Source organism: Lissotriton vulgaris, chromosome 10 (genome assembly GCF_964263255.1).
Source record: "Lissotriton vulgaris chromosome 10, aLisVul1.2, whole genome shotgun sequence".
NCBI classification, from domain to species: Eukaryota; Metazoa; Chordata; class Amphibia; order Caudata; family Salamandridae; genus Lissotriton; species Lissotriton vulgaris.
In genome coordinates this window covers 151,885,626-151,911,516 of record NC_141698.1, presented here as the reverse complement: position 1 = coordinate 151,911,516, position 25,891 = coordinate 151,885,626, and the positions used below count along the sequence as shown (strand labels likewise).

The following is a 25,891-nucleotide window of genomic DNA, read 5'->3' as shown; positions in this document are numbered from 1 at the left end:
TCTTTGAGCATATAATGGCCACATTCAAATATAAAAGTTTATCATTTAGATCGCTGCTAATAGTCAAAGATTACCGTAACTGAGTTGTAGCTGGGAAAAAAACTTCAGAATGTTGTTGCTAGCTACAGTCCCTACTATTGACACTGTTGGTCAATCAACATCCTCCAACCCACCTAAAGCAGCAAATCTATTCGATGTCAATCATGGCGGTCAAGATGCAGAATGAATCACATTTTCTGGACCTCGTCTTAAATGAAGCATGTGATCTACTTATTAACTGATCTTTTGCTGATGGTCTATAAAAGTAGCCCAGAGGAACTACGTTAATATAACAATGTACTCTGTCTTTAATGTGTGGGATACTGAAAAGATAAGCTACTTGAGTGCAGCGCCAAGGACACCCGCTGTAGAGCGCGCCACGCTCCCGTGGTCGTGTAAGCCGCCAATGATCTGTTTCTGCCTGGGGAGAGCTGTGCTGGGGAGACTCCAACTCCCTTCACCCCCTGCGCCAAGGACCCACGCTGAAAAGTGTGCCACGCTCAAGCTGCGCGGGACACAAACGGGAATGGGCCCGGGCCAAGGGTGGGCCGGACCACGCCAGTCGGAGCCCAGAAGAAGCTGGGCTGGGCCCCTTTCTAGCATCTTGTGGAATGGAGTTTGAAGACGAAGAAGAGGTCGCTGAAAGGATGGAGAAGAAGAAGACACCGCATCCGCTAGGGGAAGAGGTAACTCTTAAACCTTTGGACACATTCCTAGCAGAAGCATCATCAGCCATAGCTATAGAGAATGCTTGTGCGGAGAAGAGACTTTCGATAGGTATGGCAAACAATACATTTAGGGATACGACTCGAGAGACGCTTAGTGAGATTGAGTCACTCCTACCAGCGTTGCCCCCCCCACTCTCATGCTGGAGGAAACAATACCTAAAGTTGTACTGTCTGCCCACAAAAAAAAAAATGCCCCGCCAAAGCTCCCTGCACCAGTAACTCCAAGAGACCCAGAAAGTGTAAATTATATTTGATAAATCCATCAGTTGGGTACTTGGTAAGGGTGGGCGTAGCTCACGAAGTAGCGCTACACGTAGCAACGGAAAGTGCACTTCGCACTATGTGAGCTACTCGTAGCACTACGCGAACTGCGTAGTAGCATGTTCGCACTAGGCAAGATGTTGTTTTCAATTATTGCACAGTGCGGACAAGCATCCGGCACTGTGCAATCATTGAAAACGGCATCTTGCACAGTGCGAGCTGTACTTTTCTGCCGCTCGAGTAGGTTTTTACTCGAGCTGCAGCATTCTCAACGCGGACTGGTAGTTTCTCATCGCGAGCGGTCGCGAGCATGCGCGACCACTCGCAATGAGAAACCTGACCTCCCCGCGTTGAGAATCTCACTGGGAGGTTTATTTTCCATGCTTGCGATCGGCAGCTTGATGTTGCTGATCGCGAACAAGGAAAAAGTCACACGAGGATGTCATTTTGCTTGCTTGCGGTCGCCAACTTGATGCTGAGGACCGCGAGCAAGCAAAAAATGACAGCTGAACTACGCTAAGCTACGCATGTTTGCACTGTGCTACGTGCAGTTCACGTAGTGCGAAGTTGCGCAAAGTTCGTAAACTACATGGGCGTAGCTTAGTGCTTTGCCCAGGGTTAGTACTTGGCAATCTCGCAACCCGAGCCAAATGACTGGTCACCAAAGGTCTTGAATTTGAACCATCTGTTTGGTAAAATCTCTGGGCTTCTATCCCCAATATGCCAAGGTTTAGATGCCATTGAAAAAGCAAAGAAGGTGCTAGCAGCATCAAGACATGTTACCTCCGGAAGAAATGGCCAGAGGTAGATTCTCAGGGCCATATCAACACATCCAGGAGGTTGATAATAACAGAACAGTCAATAGTGGCCCAAGCGATTTACCTCTGGCTAATCGACTTTTGCACACTACGGCCCTATCAACAAAGACTGCACCCCAGATCACGGACGCTTACCCACCTCTGGGTTTAAGTACAAGCCGAACGGCAGAGTCAGCGACAGCCACCAGATTCCAGCCTCGACCACAAGATGTAAATCAGGGTATTTCTGCCCCAAAGACGGGGGACCCATGCCTTGCACAGAGGACTTATGATGGGCCAAGGTTAGAACTCCCATCAGCCGCATGTCCCTATGTGGTTACTTTGGCAAACACCCCTGAACTAAAAAGCGAACATATAGAAACCACAACACAATTAATCCACAAAGCCAGATATCGGAATCATAAAGTTATCAACAATCAGACAGAGGGGCACTTTAAAATCTTAATGGCACGAAGAGTTACCTGGCTGGGCAATCAAGATAAATCTATTTTGGGGGACTGTGTAGTTGTAACTATTAAGACACCGGCTATGGAAGAAAAACAACTACACTTATTGCCTAATATGCCGACAGCAACAACACAAATATTTGACCTATCACTTGGCTTTTTTTTATAAACTGTTCTTGCATCAGTCATACACAAATGGAAGAGGGGGCCACATTTCAATTCCACCCGCGTCGGAAATCCAAACATGCACAAGATGTGGAGTTTCTACCGCACCACTTGTACCAACCTCCAACCAATTCATGGTGTTGTCGGACTTGGATGCCTGTGACTGACGAAAACCAAGGCGGGGACTCAAATTGCAGTAGTTACTGGTACCCCTGAATGTCTGGTCTCCCAAATTCCACTCCCAAAAGATACAGACATTTAAAGCCATCACATGGAATGTTGCAGGCCTGGGACTAAAACTGTGGATCCAGATTGGCTAAAGCACACATCTACCTTTGATTTAGTATGCCTCCAAGAGACTTGGGTAGAGGGACCTATCCACATAGATGGTTACAGATCGTATTATACCCCCGCCATTGCCTCCGAGTCTGGTCGGGCAAAGGGTGGCATTGTGACATTATTAAAGAATACCTTAAGATTTAAAGTACATTCCTCCCACAATGATTCTCATTATTTTATTATGCTGCACTTGAAAGGTCCTGATGGCAACAATGCTGTATTAATTTCTATACCAATATTTTGGGGGGCGAGATGTATATGGTTGCAACCTTAGTGGAGGAAAATATAAACTTGTTAATTAACTCTTGCAAAAAAGATCTAGGAGTGTTATGGATGGGCAATTATAATGTACACTCAAGCCCCTTTGCTTTAAACTCAATATGTGGCCTAACAGACGAAGACGGAGGGGGAAGTGTGCATTTCTGCCATAACCAGTATGGTAATGTATTAAATCAGCTCATTATCACCAAAAATTTGGAGATACTGAACCTTTTGTCAGAAATCACCAGCCTTCCGTTAAAGACCTTCCGTTCTAGTCAATAGTTCCACTATTGACTTTATAATAGCATCAGCATTCCTGAAGGGGGGCCTTTAGTAACACTACGGCTACATTTCTAGGCTTTAGCAACCAGGCAGCCGTACACTGCCAAATGTGTTGGGAGGAAAGCCATGGTTCCAATATCACACATATAAAGCCAAACGTCGCATGGAAGAATGGGATAATACTTAAGTGGGAGAGAATTGATAGGGCAGTTCTCACCCCTCGGGTAATATCGAGCAGGCAGAAAGAAATTGTAATTTGTCTAGATTTAAATCCGGTCCTAACTAGTACCATCGTGGCCTGTGAATCCATTCTGATAGAAGTAAAAAAGAACCTTACGAAGAGAGGTGGGACTATGAAAAGTAAGGGACAGAAAGGGCACTGCACTAAAGCACTTACCAACTTACAGAGAATACTCAAGTGCGTCCCAAGAAACCCAACCTTGGTTAAACAGGCCTGCCTAATGTATACCAAGAATAGGAAGAATAGGTTAAAAAAAAAAGTGAAGGAAGAAGTCTGGGAAAAACTACTCCAAGCATCGGCCACAAATAATTCCAGGGACTTCTGGGCAGTGCTTAACGCCCCTTTTTTTAAACCACACACAGATCCCAATCTCGACAATTATGTGGACGAGGACGCCTGGGTGGAGCACCTCAGAACATTTTTATGGAAAAAGGGAAGGGTCCCGGGCGCTGGGGGAAGATTTCGTAGTGACATCCAATAACGCGCTTTCTGTTAATTATTTGGAGATAAGCAAAGCCTAGCGCAATGCACCAGTGACAAAGCTTCAGGTCTAGATGGCACCCAAAAAGACTTCTTTTATCGTGAACTCTGGGGGCTGGTGCTTACTCATGTGTTTAATGCAATAGCCAAAGTGGGCCCACCTGTATCATGAAATAGAGCGATTTTTATACCCAACCATAAAAAGGGAGCTAAGTCTGACCCCAGAAATTATAGGCCGATGTCCCTCCTAGATACCATGGCGAAACATATGGGCAGAGTATTATTAAATAGATTGGAGGCCTGGGCAGCGACAAATAACATTCAGATCCAATATGGCTTTAAAAAGGGTAGAGGCATACAAGATGAATGTGTTAACCTGAATCTGCTTAAAGCAAAGTATATTGTGCCAAACAAAGTAATTTTTATATGGCCTTCATGGACCTAAGCGCAGCTTTCCACTGCATTGCCCATTCCCATCTTTGGAGGATCATGAAGGAAATGCGGGTAGACCAAGCAATAATCACTTTTATAGGGAAGTTGTGTTCAAAGGCCAAAGCCTGCATACGCCAAGGACAACAGGGGGAGTGCACCAGATGGTTTCCAATTACTCTAGGGGTCCACCAAGAGTGTATCCTCTCCCCTTTTTTTGTTCTCCTTATATACTAATGGAGTAGAGGCCCAATTGTTAGTATCAACCCTGGACGTCCCTACAATAACCAAGACGCATATTCCAATCCTACTGTACGCAGACTATGCAGTTTTAATCGCACGCAAGGGAAGGGCCCTACAGAAATTGCTAGATACTTATGTGAACTTCATGCAAAGCCTGGACTTACAAACACGCACGGCTAAGTCCTTTATTTTAGTTGCAGGTCAAAACCTGAATAACCCCCCTTCTTTATTTCCAACCGTAAAGTGGTGCAGAAGGAGCCGTTTTCATACTTTGGGGTGACCTTTGACCATAGTTTATCATGGTCCAATATGGTGTCAAACCGAGGGATTATGTTAGAAAAGAGCATTGATGCCATTTACTTGTTTATCAAAAAGCTGAGCTCAAGACATTTAGATATGGTTAAAAAAGTATATGGGGCGAAATCAAGTTCCGTAACATCTTATGGCGCTGGGTATAAGGTTATGCTAATGTAAAGTTGATACAAACAATCAAAAACTCCTTTTGAAAAAAAAATAATGAGCCTCCCAATTAGTTGTTTTACCTTTAATTTACATCATGAGCTGAATATCCCCAACATTACTGATCAGATAAATGTTGCACCAATTCTCCTCTGGCACTCCATATATCACCCAACAGATTATTGTGGATTGTTTGTCACTAGAGGATACCGTGGTTGACGTATGTCAAAAACACTCTTCATGCAATGGACCTAGGTACTTTGTTCGAAATCACAGAAAAATGCTTGATTATATCAAAAAAATGCCTAAAAGCCAGATTTCAAAAATTCATGTCCGAAACTAGACTCACTGCCCGGATCAATAAAGACACGGTTCGAGAGTACCTGGAGGGCCCACTGTAGAGTGAGGGGGACTCATCCTATTTAACATAGTTATAATCCCTCGCCACAGATTTATCTTAATTAGATTTCGCCTTAACCTCATCTCATGTATGTTAGGCTTTCCGGTGGGCACTTACTCTACCCATGATCTTTCGTGTTGTCCTGGCAATGGTTCCTCGTTTGAATCTGATTTGCACATTTTCTTTTTCAAAAAATATTATTGTGAACACCAGAAGAGATTTCTACTTCCAATTATGAGCAAGCATCATTTTAGACAATGCCGCCTGACCCTGTACTTTTTACTAATGTTGTCCAATCCTTTAACCTACTTCTTTGTTGCCTTCTTTCTATGTCTGTCTCTGAAAACTAGGAAACTGTACATTTGCTTGTAGTGTAGTTCCTATATACCCAATAGGCTCTGCGTATTGGAATAACAAACAATAGTTTAGACGTAGGACTGAGGTCGACTAGGTCTCTATTGAATATGTTAGACTTAATTGTGTGTGCTAGCTAGCTCAGAGGTCACTAGAAACTTTCTCGAATAAACAAGAAGGTGTTAACTTTCCTGGATAGACAAGAAGGGATTAGCTTCTGACAACCATATCACATGACAACTTTGTTCCCCCTGCAATAAGGAATATCTCCAGTCGCGGAAACAATAGATAGCTATTTTACTCAGTCAATCGTGCATGTTTCGTTTCACCAGAAATGCAGAGAAATAGAGAGACGGGCGTTTTCAATAAAAGGGTTATTTATTGAGCAGTCTTCTTTCTCATGCAAGAGAAATGAATTGCCACAATTGCAATACTGGTCATAAGGTAAAGTGCGTACAGTAAAAGGAGTATTATGAAATAATTCTGTAGAAGCATTTATATGGTTTCTAAGCCATAAGATACTTAAAATGGATAAAATACATACAATGATAAAATAATGACTAAACATACTCAACTGGTGTTTCTAAGATACGCCTACCCCAGTGTACCTAACCTAAGCCTAGTACGTGGGAAGGAGTAGATGAGTTACAGTTTTTTGCCAAGAATCTGGATCAAGAATTCTCTATGGGTCTAATCTGCTCCGTACCTTAGGTATAGAATGAAGGAGGTCTTGTATCTCTCTCTCAGGACTAGATCTACCAGAAACCCGCAAGGGTGACCGGAAAACACTGGAGCTGGATTTCTCAGCAGGAGAAAAGACAGCATCTCTCTCAGTGCATCAGCAGGGAGGGTCGGCTTCCTTCGGCACTCGCATCAGCAGGGCGTCGGGCAAGTAGATAGCCGATCTGCTCCAAACCACCGTGTCTTGGTTAAGGCAGATGCCTGTATATTTATACCTGGAAGGTGCCGAGTTTGACGTAAGGTAGGACATAAGAGGTCACTAAGAACTGGCAGTTCTTTCAGGATTCTCAGGAGTTCTAGGACAAATCAGAACAGAAGCAGGGGGAATTCCCGGGCTTCTGGAGGCTTGGTTTGTTTAAGAACGCGTTGTACTTTCTAGGAGTCTATGGGAGTAGCCTTGCCGTATTTGGACTGCATTGGCTATGACTTAATATGGATATGATTCTTATGCCTTTATAAGGATATGATTTGTTATAACCACATAAGGGCATAAATCGGGAATATCTAATTAGGGCCCTAGATACATTCACAACACCCACTCCATGTATAATGTCAATCATTACTAAATACTAAGCAATACTAAACATATAACGATGCATGTGTTTTTCAGCCCACCCCAAAATACATAGTTAGCATTTGAAATGGTATATACACGAAAAAATGAGTATAGTACTGTACGCTTTTAGTAAGCAGTGGTGTCATTCAGATAATGCATATTTTGGACATTTAGAATGTTGACTGAATGAATCACAAAATTTACATTTATGAAATGGCTCTTAATACAGAAGAGAAGGTCGAGACCATTTCATCACATATTTATACAAGACTGTACATGTGCAAAGTCAAAATATTGCATCTAGATATTTTAAAAATAGAAATCTTGTTCTCTAAGAATAGTTCTACTTTAAGCAGAGTATCATGTGCCAAACAAAAATGGTAAATATTTTGGGAACTGGAGAAAAAATAACTTCGCTTTCGGGAAGAAAAATAGTTCCAATGTTTTTTTTAGAAGTTCTGTTTATCAAAACTGAAGGCCGAATTCAAAGTTCAGGGAACGCTGTGTGCTCGCTATTTCAAAAATTATTCTCGTTGTTAGGAGAGAACTTTAACTCAGATAGGCTGGTAAAAAAATTGTCTACAACAGTAGGTGAAAGTTGGGCCATTTCCGAAAAAGTGGAAATAGTGCTTATGTGCGATGCATTGCCATCATCAGTGTTTAGATCAGCAATGGTCACGGAAGGTTATACCTGTGTGCCGCTTTTATCTCGTAGCTCACCGCCACCTAATCGTAATGGTGAGGTCTCAACGAATGCAGTCATCAGAATGGCTAGCCGCTGGGGACAACACGTTGCATGAGCCGTTACCGAACCAAGCAAAGTATCGACATCCATAGGTACTGCTGATGGGAGTGTGAGACAGACGTCTAACACCCATTCTTCTCCGCAAAGCAAGCATCGTAGAACAGGTAGGATGCAATCTTGCCAGATTGGTCTGAATGAAAGAAACCAGGTAGTATTCAGATCTCTTAGCCGAGCCAAGCCGAGGACTTTAGTGATCCGCTCTCGGTATTGCATTGCTAGGATTGTGTCTTCCATTGTAGCCTGAGTTTTGTCTGTGACTTGACTTGCCATATCGGAGCAGAAGGAACAAAAATAAGATTCCTGCTACGAGTCCCAAGATGAGAGGCCGGCCGCCGAACACAGAATGCACGAAATTCGGGAAGATGTCAAGAACTGCTTCAAAGGGTGCTAGCAGTCCCGAAAAAATTGTCTAAATACATGTGCGATGCCACTGGTATCTAACATGTTTAAGATTTGACTTAACATTTCTACGCAATGTACGGGCCAATTTGTTGATAATAATGCATGTATCTCTGCTGCTGTCCTTGCAACTTGCAAATTATACGTTTCTCTAGACGAGGTTAAAGGCACAGTTGTTTGTAAAAGAATAGACTTCATTCTGCTTAAAGTATCAATTTCAATAGAAGAGATATTCAAAGAAGGCCATATTGCCGCCTCCATGTCTGGTTTGCTGTTTCGATACAATACTTGCATACAACAAGTGACCATGGAAGTAACGCTCACGAGATAGGCTTTTCCTGGCACCATGCCACAACAGCTGTGGTCCCTTATTAGAACGTAGCTGCCGTTGGAAAGCTGTCTGAAAAAATGCTCTATCTGTGTAGCAGGGGTGCCATGCAGGTGACATGAAATGTTATTTGATTAACCTTTGCAGGCTCCATGCAAGTTAATTCCTTGACACAGAAGTGTAACGCTTAGTGATTTTTTACAGTTGTTACCACTAAGAAATACCTCTTTCTTGCCCCCACTCCAACATTTATGTGTATAAGGCAAATTCCAGGTTGACTTGATGTATCCTTTACCCAACCTTTCATACAGGCCTGCTGGTATATACTTTTGGCAGTATTGAAACTGAAAAGTTGTTATCGGGATTGTAATGGTGCCATGTATTATCCATTCAATGACCGGACGTTCTGACATCGTCAATGGTAATTTTTCTAGTTTTTCAATGCTCAGCACCGTATAGTTTGCCCCTCTTTGTGCCAAAGAGATTTGTTTATCAGTAAGGTCAAAGATAGAAAATAATGACGTTGTGTTGATTAGACGCCATGGCACGTTGCCTGAACGCAAATTTTGTAACGTCCAGCCTAACTGTACAATAGAACATAATTGGGACTGGCCATGTTGTAACATTAGCATATCCTGTTCTATTATATCAATAGCAGATTCTACAATGCTATCCAGTGAATAAATTGTGGAGGACAGTCGTTAACCCATTGTCCACTACAGAAAGTGATTTCTCCAAATTTTTACGATCAATTCCTCGTATTTCTTCAGCAATTTCAATTTGTGTTACTTTCCAAGCTTCGTTGTAAGCTGCGTATATACCGGCGTATATGAAACGTTTTTTACGCTGTTTGCGAGGTCCCAGTAAGAAATCTTGCAAGTCAGCACCTTCTTTAAGTAAAGTTAAGTGTTGCTTAATTTCGGGTAGTGTGGATTTCTGTAGCCATTCGAGGCATAGTTTTCCTACACTGAATGTTGTAATTATCCCTGGATGTTGTCTCTGGGAATATCTTGGGTCTGGCCTATTCTGTTTGAACCCCTGTATTTTGTTCAGGAATCTATCTTGACAGTTATTAATGTCTGTGGGCCAGATCAACCATTTTCTCTAATCAGGATTTGTTCTGTTTTGTTTTAAAATATAGGACACGTCTAACCCCTCATCTGTAGTGTTATTTCTATCAGGCATAGGCTTTGGTATAGACGGGTTGTTTAAATCTTTTATCTTGGCTAGGCCAAGACAGGTTGTTTGTTGAATGGTATAATGCAGCCTCTGAATAATGATTCTAAACCTTGTACCTGCCAATCCTTGTACCCCATACAGTTTTTGTCTCAATGTTGTTTTTCCAAAATTCAAAACCAAATGTAGACATTTTTTTATAAAAAATTCAGAATAAATCAGTTTAGTATTTGTCAATATGTTTTTCATTCCTGTCTTATTCATAATTTTAAAATAAAACGTTTCTGGATCAGTGACATTAAACCCTGAGAAGTATGGGAATTTCTCATAAAATGTTTTCGAACTACCTTTTGGCGGAGTTGGACAATGTTCCCACTGATTATAACTGAACACATTTCTAGGATTAGCAGATTTATGCAAATAATGATGCCCAAAATGATTGAAGCAATACATTTCTTCATAATTCGATGAACCCTGTAAATAATCATGTTCTGTAAATTTTGCTGACATTTCTAAATCTGACATCATATTATTAATATTTTCAAAGTCCCAATCATCAGAGAAAGTACTAGGTGATACAAAGTCACTTAAAGAAATCTTAAACTGGTGTGGATATTTCAAGAGTTCAACCGGGCCATAGATTTCGTAATCAGTATTGTCCCATGCTACACCACCAGGTATAGGAATGGCTGTGATGTTCACTGATGATAGTTCTCTTTTTTCAATGTGAGAGGATCTGTGAGGTTTTAGAACCAAGTTGATGTTCTGACTTGCTGTGTCCATTGTACTGTATTTTGCATCAATCATTCTTCCCAAGCTTAAAACTAAGATGAGCCAGAGCAGGAGGAAAAGTACACCTAACACACTCCACAGTTCAATCCAGGGTGAAATCAGATATGTTTCTCCAAGTTGATGAAAGAGTTCTGTAATTTTGTCTTTGAAAGTTTTGTTTGCTAGCTTGTCTCCATGTTCACTTGCATCATCAGAAAAGTCATCGAAATTGATAAAATAGCCAGATGCAGTTCTGTCAATTATTTGGATGGCATCAGGATTGTTATTAATCTTTGTAGTTGCTTCTTCCTTTTTCATATTAGCGTAGTCTGAGGCTACATCATTGTAGACCGGCATTTGACGAACTGTTGCAATATGGGTTTCAAGAGGCACAAGTTCCATGGCTTTGTTGCATAGTCCTATTTTATTCACTGAAGGTTTATCAAATGTGATTAGTCTTTCAGTTTGAACCTCTTGGATTGTAGCAAGGTTTGGTCTTCTGCTACTTCTTGGGAGTCCACTGGGCCTACTACTTATTATTGGACACATGGTTGTGGTTTCACCAGGTCGATTGATACAACTCTGTTCTCCTTTTTACCAGAAAGGGGCGGTAGTACTACTGATCTTGTTCCGCTGATAGCTAAGGCAGGTACTGCTTTTCTGTAAGAAGGGCCAAATTCCTTCTTCACCGCGATCTTTTCTCTGACCAGATCCCCAATCTTTGGAATCCAGACAGGTCTTGCTGGGACAGGTGGTTTCTCTTCAGTGGTCGTTGGCTTTAGCTTTGTGTTACTTAGACTTTTTCTTGTTTCATTCAAGTCCTGTAAAACAGCCAAACTATCTTTGATATAAAAAACGTTTTGTTCCACCACTGAAGTCTGACAACCGAGGTCTTCAATAATTATTCTTGTAGCGAACAAAAGTTCATATGGAGTGATTCCACCCAGAGAATTTCTTGGCAGATTGTTAAGACTACGGTGGACACTTATTAGATGTTTGACCCACCCATCACCCGAACCTAATACCTAATATCCTCGCTGTTATAGATTGCTTTATGCCACGGTTTTTTCTCTCCACTACCGCATTTCCCTCAGGATGGAATGGACTAGAGTACCGCAATGCATTGCCCATGCTAGCCATGGCCGCTTTTTAAGCTCGAGAGCTAAACGCAGGACCCTGGTCAGAATGTAGCATGCCAATTGCGTATGTGCCGATAAAGACTCGCAAATCTTTTATAACAGTTCTGGCGTCAGCCGAGCGGTGGGGCAACATCCAAATGAATCTCGTCTTAATATTTAAGGGATCGCATTTCTCCGGTGGGACGCCTGCGTGTAGATAGTCTAATGCTGTCTAATAAAGGTGTCTGGGCAGGTCTTACTGTGCTATGGTCAGATATCTGGTCCGGTTCATAACTGCAATCTCTATTGCAGTCCTGACAATCCATTGCAAAGTTATAAACTTGCACGCTCATTCCCAGCCACCAGTATTTTGATTGCAATTCTATTAGAGATTTCAGGATCTCTTGGTGCCTCAGACCCATTCCCATGTGTGCTTCTTGAATCAAGTAAGCCCTGTTTGGAATTACTCTATCCCCCACTCCAGGGATTTGAGCGAAAGCAACGGAGTTAGCATCAATTATGTATGCATTACCGAGTGGATAGTTTAGAGGTTAACGCCACATAATTGCCTTCCATTGAGGCTCTTACTGCTAGTAGCGTTTCTCCATCTATTTGTATTTTAGAACGCTTTTTTGTAGCTACGGAAGCCGGTTGACCAGCTGCCACTGTGGCTCTGTTAGCCAATGAATTCCCTGCAACGTGAACGCCATCACGTTGAAGACTCTGCGTATGTATCACGTGAGTCTTTCGTAGTTCTTTCTGTAAAAGAACTACTTATTCCCATAGTTTTTTATATTTTATTGTGCCACCTGTCTCATCTTTGTAACCGTTTTTAATCCAGGTCTGCATGGAATTATAGTAAGATTTGACGCAGTAATGCGAATCGCACACTATTAGTGTGGGGAACTTGCGATCTGCATTTTCAAGCGCCATCTTCAAAGTTCGTAGTTCAGCTCGCTGAGCTGTACATTTTCTGATTGATTCAGTTTTAGTGACCATCGGTCAGAATTTACCAAAGCGCCAGCGACCTTTAACAATCGCACACGCTGAATTGTAAACCTTTTTATCCACAACGTAGTGTTGTGCAAATCTATCTGCGTATATTACACTGTTGTACTGTTCCAGAGGTAGAATTTCGATCGACAGAGGACATTCTTGTTCGTATTCTAGATGTTCTAGCTTTTTCATTCTGGGATCAAATGTGTGTATCACGTCAGTTGTATCAAGAGAATTAACCCATTGTATCCATTTTGGATCTAATGCCATAGCATTTGAAATGCTTGGTCTTGTTACTGCTTCAAGGGCTGATACTGTTGTTAAAACAGATATCCTCTTCCCATGAGCTAGGGTTTTTTCTTTTGCTACAGCCGTTTGAACCGCAGTTCGAATTTTTTCAGTAGGACTGAATTTCATTTCAGCTTGTGTGTACAAGTGTGATTTGTAAGCTATTGGTACAGTTTCTCCCTCATTAGAGGTCAGGTATGTAAATCCGCATGTTCCTGGGATGACTCGGATTACAAGGTTGCGTTCGTTTGCGCATGTTTGCAGTTTTGTTTTAGCTAACATGTCTGTTTGTAATGATCGTAACATTTCTGTGTGTTTTTTAGTCCAATTAATTGGTTTGAAATCAGGTTTTATTAATTCGTAGAGCGGTTTAGCCCTCTCTGCATAATTTAGAATGTAAATTCTTCCGAAGTTCAGGAAACCTAGAATTGATTGTAAGTTTTTCCGCGTTTTTGGAGCTTGGAGTACTGCACACTTCTCTAAGAAGTTGTGTGCTAGGCTTTTGCCTTCACTTGATAATTCAAATCCTAAAAATAGGACAGTCTGGTGGGCAATTCGTGATTTTTTAAAGTTAAATTTGTACCCTTCAGATGCGGACCCAAGTATGATGGTGTTCACTCTTTTCAAGTGTGTCTCCAGGTCATTGTCTGTAAGATAGATGTCATCGACATAGGATAATGCCTCATCATCATACATTTGTAGTAACTCTGTTACCCTGGCTGAAAATAATCCTGGGCTGTTCTTGAATCCCTGTGGGAGACAACAAAATTGCATTTGGGCCCCCATGCTGGAGAAAGCGGTCAAGTACCTGCTTTCTGGTGCAATGTTTTGACAGAAAAAACCATTTGAAATATCTAATGTCGTTTTATATTTTTTGCGCACAATATTATTAATTAGTGCTGCACTGTGTGAGTTTTGTACTTCAAATGTTTTGCAACAAGTGTTTAAGTGTCAGTAGTTCAATACTAGACGATATGAATTGTCTGGTTTGGAGACAGGAAACAAAGGATTGTTCATTTGTGAGGTGCCTGTTTCAATCACCCCCTGATATTCAAGTTGATCTAATATCTCCCTGACTTGTTTTTTAGCTTCTTGCTTAACAGGATACTGTCTTTGTGCAGTAGGTTGATTTTTTAACTGGATTTTATGGTGAGGAGAATCCTCATCCCATCCTGCATGATTTTTATATAATGCAGGGGCTTGGGCCACTGCCCATTTTCTTGCATATGTGTATTTTTTATGAATTGGAATGTGATTTGAGAAGGCAGGCATAATCATTTATTCGCCATGTGTCCACTCCCTAACAAACTCTGGTGGCAATCGCAGGGACGGTCAAATGGGGAACATTCTTTAGAACTATTCAAAGCAGTTCATTGGCTTTTGGTGTTTTACATCTGTTACAACTAGGAATCGGATGAAATACAAACTTGGCTATTTTCTGTGGTGTCCAGTACAGTCTATTTATTGAAGAAAAAAAAATGTGATGCCTTTTGAAATTTGCTGATGTAACTAAAGACTATAGCATTTTTAGAGAGCTCTCCCAAATTATTTGCAGGTCTTCTTCCTGGAGTTCATCCTGCCAGAGGGTATATGGGGGGGTGGTTTAATTTTCTATCTTCCGCTTCCATCAGTTTCATATACCACTTGGAGACTTCTTTATTCTTTGGCCTTATGTCTTGGATATCATTCTCTTGAAGTCCCATTGTGACCCGATCTCTCGAGGTACTGTAGAGAGCCAGGAAGTTAACTGAATACATTTAAATTTCGATAAACTATTTTCGGTTCAGGCTTTCAGTACTTCCCAGGGGACCAGTTTCCCTCCAAATAGGATTTCAGCCCACTCAGTCATCCCGGCTTGCTTCAATGGTAATGCCAAGCCATCTTTTAGACATTCCGATGTACCAGGAGAGTCCCAAATAGGGGCAAATTTCGAGTAGTATCCTATATTTAACATCTTCCTCATTGCAAACCATACATTTAAGGATGCTGTTAAAACTTTTAATCTTACTTTCTAACAAATTTCTGAGCTCCAAACTTATACAAAAATGCTGTCCCGAACTCATTTGTCATTTCCCGCAATATTAAGCCCCAGGTGGTTGAGTCGGGGTCCCCTATAAGTATTCAAAAGTTTTTAAATTGGAATGCCATATAATAAATCTTGAGATCTGGCTGAGCTAAACCTCCCCCACGTAGCCGTCTTCTTAACTTCTTCCATGAGAGACGTATTCCTCGAGATGCCCAGATAAAGCTAGTTATTTTCCGTTGTATTTTGCATAGCATTTCTTTAGGGAATTTTAGCGGGATGCAGTTAAATATAAATGTCAATTTGGGGAGGATGGACATTTTTATTAAGTTCACCATCCCGTAGATCGTAAGAGGGAGGTTTTTACATCTAGCAAGGTTCTGTCAATCTCTTTTCCCACTCTAACTAAATTCGGGCCGGGATATCACCATTTGTTTAACTATTTTAATCCCTAGATATTTCATCTCCACGCACCCTCTATCTTCCCACCCATCTAAGTTCCAAGCCATCACCTCCATTTTGGTAGTGCTTACTAGATAACCAGAGATTTCCCCGAATTCCTTAGTTAGTTGTTCCATCCTTAGTATCGTTCTATCTGGGTCGGAAGTATAGATTATAAGATCATCTGCAAATAGGGCTATTTTGCTACAGAAACCTAGCAAATGAATAGGGATTATCTGCTCATCCTTCCGCAGGAGCTGGGTTAGGGGTTCAATATAAATGTCAAAGAGGAGGGGGGGGGGGGGACAGTGGACAGCCCTGCCTCATACTTCTAGTGATCTTAAAAAGCTCAGTCTAGGCTCCATTGACCAAAATCTTGGCTGTAGGTCCTTGATATTGATTTTTTATAGCCTTTATATAGCCCTTACTAATATCCATTGATTCCAAACCGCCCACAAAACTACCCAACACACGTGATCAAATGCCTTGGCGGAATCTATTGTAATTACAGCCAAGGTAAACAATTGCGCGGTTGCTAAATCGATAATTCCAATCAAGGACAGGGTCAGTTCCTGGATCTGTCTCTTGGGAACAAATCCCTTCTGGTCCGCATGGTTTAGCTGAGGAGCTGGTCTGCATGGTTTAGCTGGGGATCTTCCTTGGCCAATCTCCCCACCAAAATGCCAGCATAGATTTTATAGTCGACATTTAGCAGGGAGATGGGCCGGTACGAATACGCCCTCTTCGGATCTTTTGTAGGATTGAGAATCAGCGTGATTATGGCTTCCTTCAATCAAGCTGGGATTTCTTCCTCCCCTTATAAATCGAGTTGAACAGTACTACCATATCTGGAGTTATTTCTTCAACAATTGCCTTATATAGTTCTCCTGACAAAGAGTCGGGGTCTGCTGCCTTTCCACTTTTTAGGTATATAATTTATTCTCTAATTTAGCCCTCAGTGATTTCCACTTCTATTATCTCCCTGCCATCACTTGAGAGGACTGGAAGGTCCAATTTTTCCAGCCAATTTTTTAATGTCCCCTGTTCTGGCCTAATTTCTTCAGTGTATAGTTCTGAGAAAAGGGAGACCAGGTGAGCCTTAATCTCGTCTTCCTCATTTGAAATATCTCCCTCGGCATTAAATGATTAGTTCTCGAATATGATTCCGTGACCTATCGGTCCTGGCCTTCCAGGCTAGCAGTGCGCCGGCCTTCTCTCCATATTCAAATAATTCCATTTTACCAGTCACCCACTTCTCACTGCACTTGGTCTCAAGGGTCACCCTATAATTTAGTCTTGCCTCTTCCAGTTGTTTGAGTAAGGGTTCCGTGTTTTGGGAGGGATCGAGAGACTGCACCTTTAATTCCAACTCACAGACTCTTCCTTCCCGACACTTCAGTTCAGTTCGTTTATTTAAATATGATGCTTGATTTTGCAATACCCCTCGCATATATGCCTTAAAGGGGTCCCATATTATATCAAAGGGAGCGGACCTGGTATTCTCAAAAAAGAACTCCTTAGCCCTTTCCCTCACAATAGCGGACACCTCCGCCTTTAATAGAGTTGATCTTTTTAAGGTTCGTCTTGTGTTAAAGCTTACTCTCACTCCCACTAGTGTAACACTTACCAGGGCATGATCTGAGACATGAACTGGTAAAATATTTATATCTTTAAGTTTCCCTGCCCACAATCGGTCTACTAATAGGTAATCTAGTATGGAAAAATGGGAGTATTTTTTACTATGGAAGGTGTACCCTCGTTTTTTCCCTTTTAGCTGCCTCCATATGTCCACCAAACCCATTTCGTAAATCATATGCTTCAGGGCCTGCCTTGTCTTAGGTGCCTGAACCTGTCCACTAGCCCTGTGGGTTGTTCTATCCAGTAATGGATCTAATAGGGTGTGAAAATATCCCCCAATAACAATGGAAGTGGTGACTCCAGCTAATAGCAGGTGTAATTCGGTTATATACTGACAGTCATCTACATTAGGCCCATAATAGCCCACACATTTAAATACTATACCAGCGCACCTTAGAGTTGCTATAACCCACCTTCCCGAACTGTCGGTTTTTGAGGCAATTAAATCAATTCCAGAGCCCCCCTAATCAATGTCGCCACCCCCTTACAATACTCCATTTGATCTGAGACTGCATAGCCCTCTATCCACTTTATATTTGCATACACTTCCCTACTTTCACTTAAATGGGTTTCTTGTAGCATAACACCTTAACCGCGGCTGCAATTCCGCCGCGGTGCGGGGCGTTCCATTGAGTGGGCGGGGCCGAGTCAGCCAATGGACGTGCGCAGCACTACGGAGGTAGTGCTTGTGACGGCCGTTGCCAGACAGGCGAAACGAAAGGGCTAATGACTTGTGCTTTAGACTCCTCCAAATATTCCAGTACTAACCTCCGCCTACCCTTGAATCGGAGACCATTTATATTCCAGGTTAACACCTGGAGAGTTCTCTCACGCCCTAGGCAGACTACCCCACTCGCAGCATTATTAGCAGTGCCTTTACTTGCTTGGAGCTCTGAAAATTACCAGTAGGGACCAGTCTTGCTCACTGGCTTGTAGTGATGCAGAGACAGGGACTGTTAAGAATGCAGGTCTTGTGGATCCTGGGCTCTTGTGCAATCAGAGACAATGCAAGTGTCAATCTCCCAACCCTTGTGCAGCTGAAGTGCTGGATCAGAAATCAGGAAGAAATCCTTCAATGCCCGTCTCCTAGCAGCAGGGGCCATTGAGGGCTTAGGAGCTGCAGTTTCCAATGGTCCTGATGCCTCAATGGCTGGAAGTGTGAAAGTGTGCAAGTGAGGATGATGCAGTGCTACCTTCATTTTTATTACTCCAACAGGTCAAGAAACCAGGTCGCTTAAGTTTCAGGCAGGCTGCAGCAGCTTTCCATGAGGAACGGTGTTTTCCTTCGGTGGATGGAAGCTGCCCTGGAAGTTCAGAGGGAGCAGTGGGTGGCTGCCAAGACTAACAGAAGTGAAGCTGCAAGCCAATGTCAACATAGCGGAATAAGTTGAGCTCACAAAGAGAAGACATTTCATTTTTGGACTCATGGAAGGCAGCAAGGAGTGGGACAATAAGGGGGGCATTTACTACTCAGCACGGACACAGCATTTTATGCTGTCATCTTCAGATGGCAATTGCATAAGACGATTATGCTAGAGCTTTTACTAAATGCAAATTAATGCAATTAACATGTAGAAATATCGTGTAGGCCTTAAATGAGAAATCACATTTTTAACATGGCAAATGGGAGTACTAGACTTTCATAGTGAACCATGTTACTTAGAAATGCTTTTGAATACAGTTTTTCTTTTCTTTTACGGATCTTAGGCCAACATTCTTGGTAATATGAAGATGTGAAGAGTACAATGAGAGAAGGTGCTGAACTAGCTTGATTATTGTTAGGAAGGATCGTTTTTTTACCTTCCCATAAATAGATTACCCTGCTCATAGACTACAATAGTGTACCAAATAATGTTGTCAAAATGTATTTAGCTGTTTATTTATAGACATGACTTGTGAATTAGGATATTGAAAAAGTGATGATTTCATGTATGTAATGTCAGACCTAACCGTGAACTGTTTTGTTGAGAACTGAATAGTGGGCACTAAGCTTCAATGAGTAAAATGCTTTAAAAGGTCTGTAAGACATTTGTTTAAACGTAACTTAGACAGTGGAAGCTTTCCGTTCCAATGAAGACATCGTACCCTGATTGGATAAAGAGTCTTGACTTTAGCAACATTTGTATTAGCTGTAGATATCGAAATATCATAATAGTGCATGTTTCCTAGGCTGTGTGGCAGACGTTCCCAGGTGACTTCCCTGTGAGCTTCCTTTCATACCGTTACCCATATTCTCTGCGCAGACTTTTCCAAGCTCTTCATCGAGCTATTCACTGAAACTATTTTTCAATTCACCAGAATCTATGGTTTACCTTTGAAGACTCCACTGAATATTCTAAACTCCTCTTCATGGGAAGTGTTATTTGAACTGCCTAAGCTTTATGCTTACACCTGTCGATTTCGAACTCTTTATGGTTCGAACTACCTTTCTTGTCTCAATACTTAGAATAGGGAATTACTTATGGCACACGCTTTATATGTTATATATTGTACTAGCAGCCCGTCCCGACGTTGTCCGGGTAGGCTTTGCTAGAGTATTCACCCGCATCGCCGCTCCTCCCCCACCTGCTTTGCCGCTTCTCCCTCAACTTGCAGAGCCCCCATCCACCGGGACTTCCTCTGCTTGCTCTTGGGTTTGCAATACAGAGTCCCTCCCACTGTTGCCTGAACTCTGCCTCCGAGCGCCAATATTATAGCAAAAACCAGCTTTGATTACTGAGTACGTTCGGGGCCCCTTCCCACTCACACCGTGTCCGGGTATTTCTGCCAGTAAGTCAAATTACCTCCCCGCATGTCGGGTGTAGCATCGCCGCTCCTTCCCCACCTGCTTTGCCGCTTCTCCCCGCGCTGGTCACTCCAATGTTGGGTCTCGGTCCCGCGCTGCCGCTCCTCCCCGCATGTCGGGTGTGGGTCCCTTGCTCCTTCCAGCGCTTCCACCAGCATCGCCGCTCCTCCCCGCGTTGGGCACTCCAATGTTGTGATTCGGTCCCGTGCCGCCGCTCCTCCCCGCACGTCGGGTGTGGGTCCCTTGCTCCTTTCTGCGCTCCCGTCCGGACAGCGAACGTCGCGTTGATGTGACTTCACGCCTACACGCCATTGCGCCTCTCTCAAGCGTTGTGACGACACCGTACGCCGTGTGCAATCACTGTATGCATACGCCCATATGGACTACTTTTCCCCTAACGTCCTCACCCCCCCAATGTATATGGTGTGGTGCTCTATAGCCTATGTCCATCTCCTTGACCTCCCCTTTCCAACGCTGTATTGGGTGTTGTGATTGGTGGTGTACTTTTCGAGTTTACCTGGCTCAAAGGACACAGTTCTCTCTTTATAATAGTAGTATAGATTGATAAAAGGATATTTACTAAAAGATTAGCATAAAACCCTTACAACTCACATCAAGTCTCATCATTGACTCCTAAGAATTGATTATTATACTGAGGTAATTACAATGATTTTGATGTGCAGCTTTCATCTTTACTTGCCTGTGTTCAAGGTCCAGATACCCTAGGGCCCAGTAGACTACAGGGTCTTTTCTTTCCGAAATGCAGTGACAGAAATGTGGATATCGTAAACTAAATATTTTTCAAGTCTCTGCACCACCAATCCCTTCATTCCAAGGCCACAAGAGCACAAATCTTTTTACAGGAACGGATTCAGGTGAAAACTGTATATAAGACTCATCCTTTTTTAGGTCTCGTGGCGTTGCACAGCGCGTAAGCGCTGTCTCGCCAGAGATCTATTGTTGCTGGGTCTGCTTCCCAGGAGACAGCACCTGGCCGTGCGCATTTTCACTCCGAGGAGGCGATTTGAGCTGGCCACGCACTCGCGAACGCGCTCGCTGTGGCCAGCTGCTGTCTCCTGGGAAGCGCCAACACCACACACGCATGCGCATACCCAGAGACACACACACACACACGAGCGCCCATGCACGCACGCACCCACACATACAAAGAACCCCCCCGCCGCCGTCGCATATACACACACCCGCGCGCGCACACACACACAAGTGCACCGAGCGCCCCCTCCCCCACATACCGACACTCCAGACTTCAGCCGCCACCGCGGGGCTCTCCCTCGGAGCACTGCTTCTCTCCGTGGCACTCCGTGGGCGCGTGCGCGGGCTTCCGAAGACTGAAGTCCCGCCCCACGGAAAGTTTCGGTTTCGCTCACGCCTTCATTTTGAATTGGAACACAAAACTCCGTGCATGAAACATCAGGATGGTGGTATCGCAGATCTGAAGGAGGCGTTTTTGATGGTAATAATGCATGGCACAGCTGCGAGGGGTGCAAGAGGGTCGGTATGTATGGGGGAAACTGCGGCAGCGGGATAGCGCCCAGAGGTGACTTGGATATGTATCTCCTAAAATACTTATCAAACCATCAGAAAGCAAAGTCATAACGTAGATTACACAATGTAGAGGGATCTGATCATAAAATATAACGTAATAGTAAACGTAATGTCACGTGTGTAACGTAACAAAATGTCACACAATGTTAGATAAACAAAAACTTCAACTGATAACATAACACATGAAACCTCCAACACAAAGCAACAAAATAAAAGGCGATTTAACATAGTAAAAAAGCGCCAAAATTAACATTTTACAACCACTCATAATTTAACAAGACGTGAGTCTTTTTTCCAGCAGGCGGGAAACTTTAAATGGGGAAACTGCGCGCTATCCTTGAGTGTGCTCTTTTTGTAATCAAGGCGCTATACAAAGGCTCACGGAAAACTGTTCTGAAAGGTCCACACCCCGTGTCATCTTGGGCTGAAGAGATTCCGTGCAGGGTTTCTGGTGCCGGTAACGTGTGGCAGACAGTGACTGCATGCAGCAGGGCCTTGGAATGCTGGTCACAAGTCCCGGCGCCCCCACACAAGTCCTTTATCTTGGCCAATCGGCAATATCATATACGGGCTAATGAGCCAATTTGCCAACCTGCCTAGACAGCCTCAAAGCGCTTTCTGTCTGAACCGCCTCTTCTGTGCACTTCTTGAGGAGGGGGGGGGGGGGGGGGGGGGGTGATAAGGATGCTTTCTGGATAAATGTGAGCTGTGTGAAGTGAGCGCCTGTGTTTTCTCATCATCGATGTCTCCCAATAAACTGTTTACTAGATTTTCAAGTGTAATGTGGTATAGCGCTGCGATGCCTTGTGTCTAGTGAGCTCTATATAGCACAAAAGAATACATAAAGAGGGGTTTAAGCAGCAGCGAGGCCGGTTCTTCTGGGAAAGGGGTGTTTCAGACAGAAGCGCCCCCCGCCCCTCCCCCCCTTTCTTCACTCTGGTGTTTTGGGGTGCCCTGTCGTTTTTGATGCCCCTGAGCATGTTCTAGGACCCCTTCATTTGCCTGCCTGTTTGGGGCGGTGCCTGCCCTGAACGCAGTGTACTTTGCAGAGATGCACAAGTTGGACTGAGGAATGCTGCGGCTGGAGGGGAGGCGGGAGGGTCAGCCTGTCAGGCTGGTGAGGGGGGGCGGGGGGAGGGGGTGTCAGTCTGAGGCAGGGCACAGGCTGTCCCATAGGGTGAATGTTCGAGAGCATCCCTCCCCCGCCAGGCTCATGGAAGGGGAGAGTGCCCCCCCCTCCCAACCCACACAGGGTGCGCACGTCACACAGGATGACCGAATTATACAGGTTGAATTTATTTATTTATTTAGCTATTTATGCATATAGCGCGTACTTTACCGAGAGGTGTCAGGGCGCTTTACAATAGATTGGAGTAAATTACATAAGAACAAATAGTAACTCGGAAGTAGGTGTCAGTACTTCTCTGTACAACAGTTACACGCGGTCTGAGTTACAGATTAACAAGTTAGGCATTCACTCAAGTTTACAGATTAAGAGAAGGTGGCCTGATTGAGGTTACACAAATACATAATGCATCATTACAAATAGGTCCGTTGATATTATGCTGGGTGCCCACGTTTTACAGGGCGAATTGATGATAGAGGAAACCAGGGTTTTCAAAAACTATTGCCCTTGTAGTCAGCCCTGTGCGTAAGTTGCATCATTAAAGCTGTGTGAATAATAACAGCTGTGAGCCCCGTGCGTAAGGTGCATCATCAGAGCTGTGTAAATAATAACTGTGTCAGCCCCGTGCGTAAGGGGCATCATCAGAGCTGTGTGAATAATAACTGTGTCAGCCCCGTGCGGGAGGTGAATAATAACTGCGTCAGCCCCGTGCGTGAGTTGCATCATCAAAGCTGTGTGAATAATAACAGCTGTGAGCCCCGTGCGTACGGTGCATCATCAGAGCTGTGTGAATAATAACTGTCAGCCCTGTGCGTAAGGTGCATCATCAGAGCTGTGTGAATAATAACTGTGTCAGCCCCGTGCGCAAGGTGCATCATCAGAGCTGTGTGAATAACAACTGTGAGCCCGTGCAGGAGGTGAATCATCAAAGCTGTGTGAATAATAACAGCTGTGAGCCCCATGCGTAAGCTGCATCATCAGAGCTGTGTGAATAATAACTGTCAGCCCGTGCGTGAGGTGCATAATCAGAGCTGTGTGAATAATAACTGTGTCAGCCCCGTGCGTAAGGTGCATCATCAGAGCTGTGTGAATAATAACTGTCAGCCCGAGCGTAAGGTGCATCATCAGAGCTGTGTAAATAACAACTGAGCCCATGCAGGAGGTGCATCATCAAAGCTGTGTGAATAATAACTGCGTCAGCCCCGTACGTGAGGTGCATCATCAAAGCTGTGTGAATAATAACAGCTGTGAGCCCCGTGCGTGAGGTGCATAATCAGAGCTGTGTGAATAATAACTGCGTCAGCCCCGTACGTGAGGTGCATCATCAAAGCTGTGTGAATAATAACAGCTGTGAGCCCGTGCGTGAGGTGTCACTGGTATGCAATTAAACACATTTTGTCGAGTTACACTCACTCCTGTAATCTCACCTCATCCACATTGCTCACGTCACCCAAATTACTGCACTCTCTACCACACTGCTTTCAAGAACAGCATACTCTTGCACACACTCACTGCTCACCAATTCAACGTTTGCTAAAAATTTTATGCAACGGCATTGTCATACACAATGCCAATAACTCAAACTTTAATGCTATGAGACCTATTGCATTGTAAATGCTTGTTCTTTGTTGCAATTCAGATACTTTTGCCACACCGCCACTTTTGGCTAACTGCGCGGTTATCCAATGTCGACTGAAAACTCAGGGCATTTAACTGCCTTTTTTCTTTTTTAATATCTTCTCCTCTTCTTTTTCTATACAGGCGGTTAAGATTTGTTTTCTTTCCACCCATGGAAGAGGTATATACTCTCCCACTTTAAACGCACCTTTTAGGGAAGAAGGGAGTTATGTTCAAATTTGGTGGTAGCCCACATTTGGTAGGAGAACCTCTGGGGTTTAGAATCCTTTGCTTGGGTGGGTACGGGTGGACTTGGGACAGAAATCGGTGGGAAGGCATTGGGTTACATCAGAAAAAATGGAAGGCAAATTCTGTGGCAACACCAAAATGATCATACATATAGTTCAGTGTCAATCGTCTACACCTTCATTTTATTGCATAACAATGTTATCTTGAGATGTTAATACTCTGTAATCTGTTGGTAAGCTGTGGAATGTGCAAAATGAGTTCAGATATATTGTCCCGGAGTTTCAATGTCTTCAAGAAAAACATCTGATAGAATATGATAGACACAAACAAAGACAATTAGCTTTTACAATCCTGGAGGCAACTCACAAGATTTTACCATTCGGGAGGTTGGCGTTCTTAATAGAGTCAAGACTGGCAATGCACCAATGTCAGTGACAGCTGGCTTTCTGAGAGAATTTCTATTAGCCATGTCAATCAATCAATCAGTGACACTTATATAGCGCGCTACATACCCGTAGGGTCTCAAGGCGCTGGGGGGGGGGGGGGGGGGGGGTGCCGCTACTGCTCGAACAGCCAGGTCTTCAGCTTCTTCCTGAAGGAGAGGTGGTCTTGGGTCAGGCGCAGGTCGGGAGGGAGGGAGTTCCAGGTCCTGGCGGCCAGGTAGGAGAAGGACCTTCCTCCCGTAGTCGCTCTTCGGATGCGGGGGGCGGCGGCGAGGGCGTGGTTGGCTGATCGGAGGTGGCGTTTGGGAGCGTAGAAGTTGATTCGGCTGTTGAGGTAGCTCGGGCCTTGGTCGTGTAGGGCTTTGTGTGCGTGGGTGAGGAGGCGGAAGGTGATTCTTTTGTTGACGGGGAGCCAGTGAAGGTCTCTCAGATGTCCGGTGATGTGGCTGGTTCGTGGGATGTCGAGGATGAGTCTGGCTGAGGCGTTCTGGATCCGCTGGAGTCTCTTCTGGAGCTTGGCGGTGGTACCGGCGTAGAGGGCGTTGCCGTAGTCCAGTCGGCTGGTGACGAGGGCCTGGGTGACGGTCTTCCTGGTCTCGGTGGGGATCCACCAGAAGATCTTCCGTAGCATGCGTAGGATGTTGAAGCACGCCGAGGAGACGTTGTTGACTTGCCTGGTCATGGAGAGGGAGGAGTCCAGGATGAAGCCCAGGTTGCGTGCATGGTCTGTCGGTTTGGGTGCGGTGCCCAGGGCGGGAGGCCACCAGGAGTCGTCCCAGGTGGAGGGTGAAGAGCCCAGGATGAGGACCTCCGTCTTGTCAGAGTTCAGTTTCAGGCGGCTGGTCGTCATCCACTCGGCTACCTCTTTCATCCCTTCGTG

At 43.9% G+C, this 25,891-nt stretch overlaps 1 protein-coding gene across 1 annotated transcript in view; it reads right to left on the bottom strand.

The window, feature by feature from the left end:
• BAIAP2L1 (BAR/IMD domain containing adaptor protein 2 like 1) overlaps positions 1-25,891 on the bottom strand; it is a 490,712-nt gene that overhangs the window by 239,769 nt on the left and 225,052 nt on the right. The gene's annotated exons all lie outside the window — the stretch shown is intronic.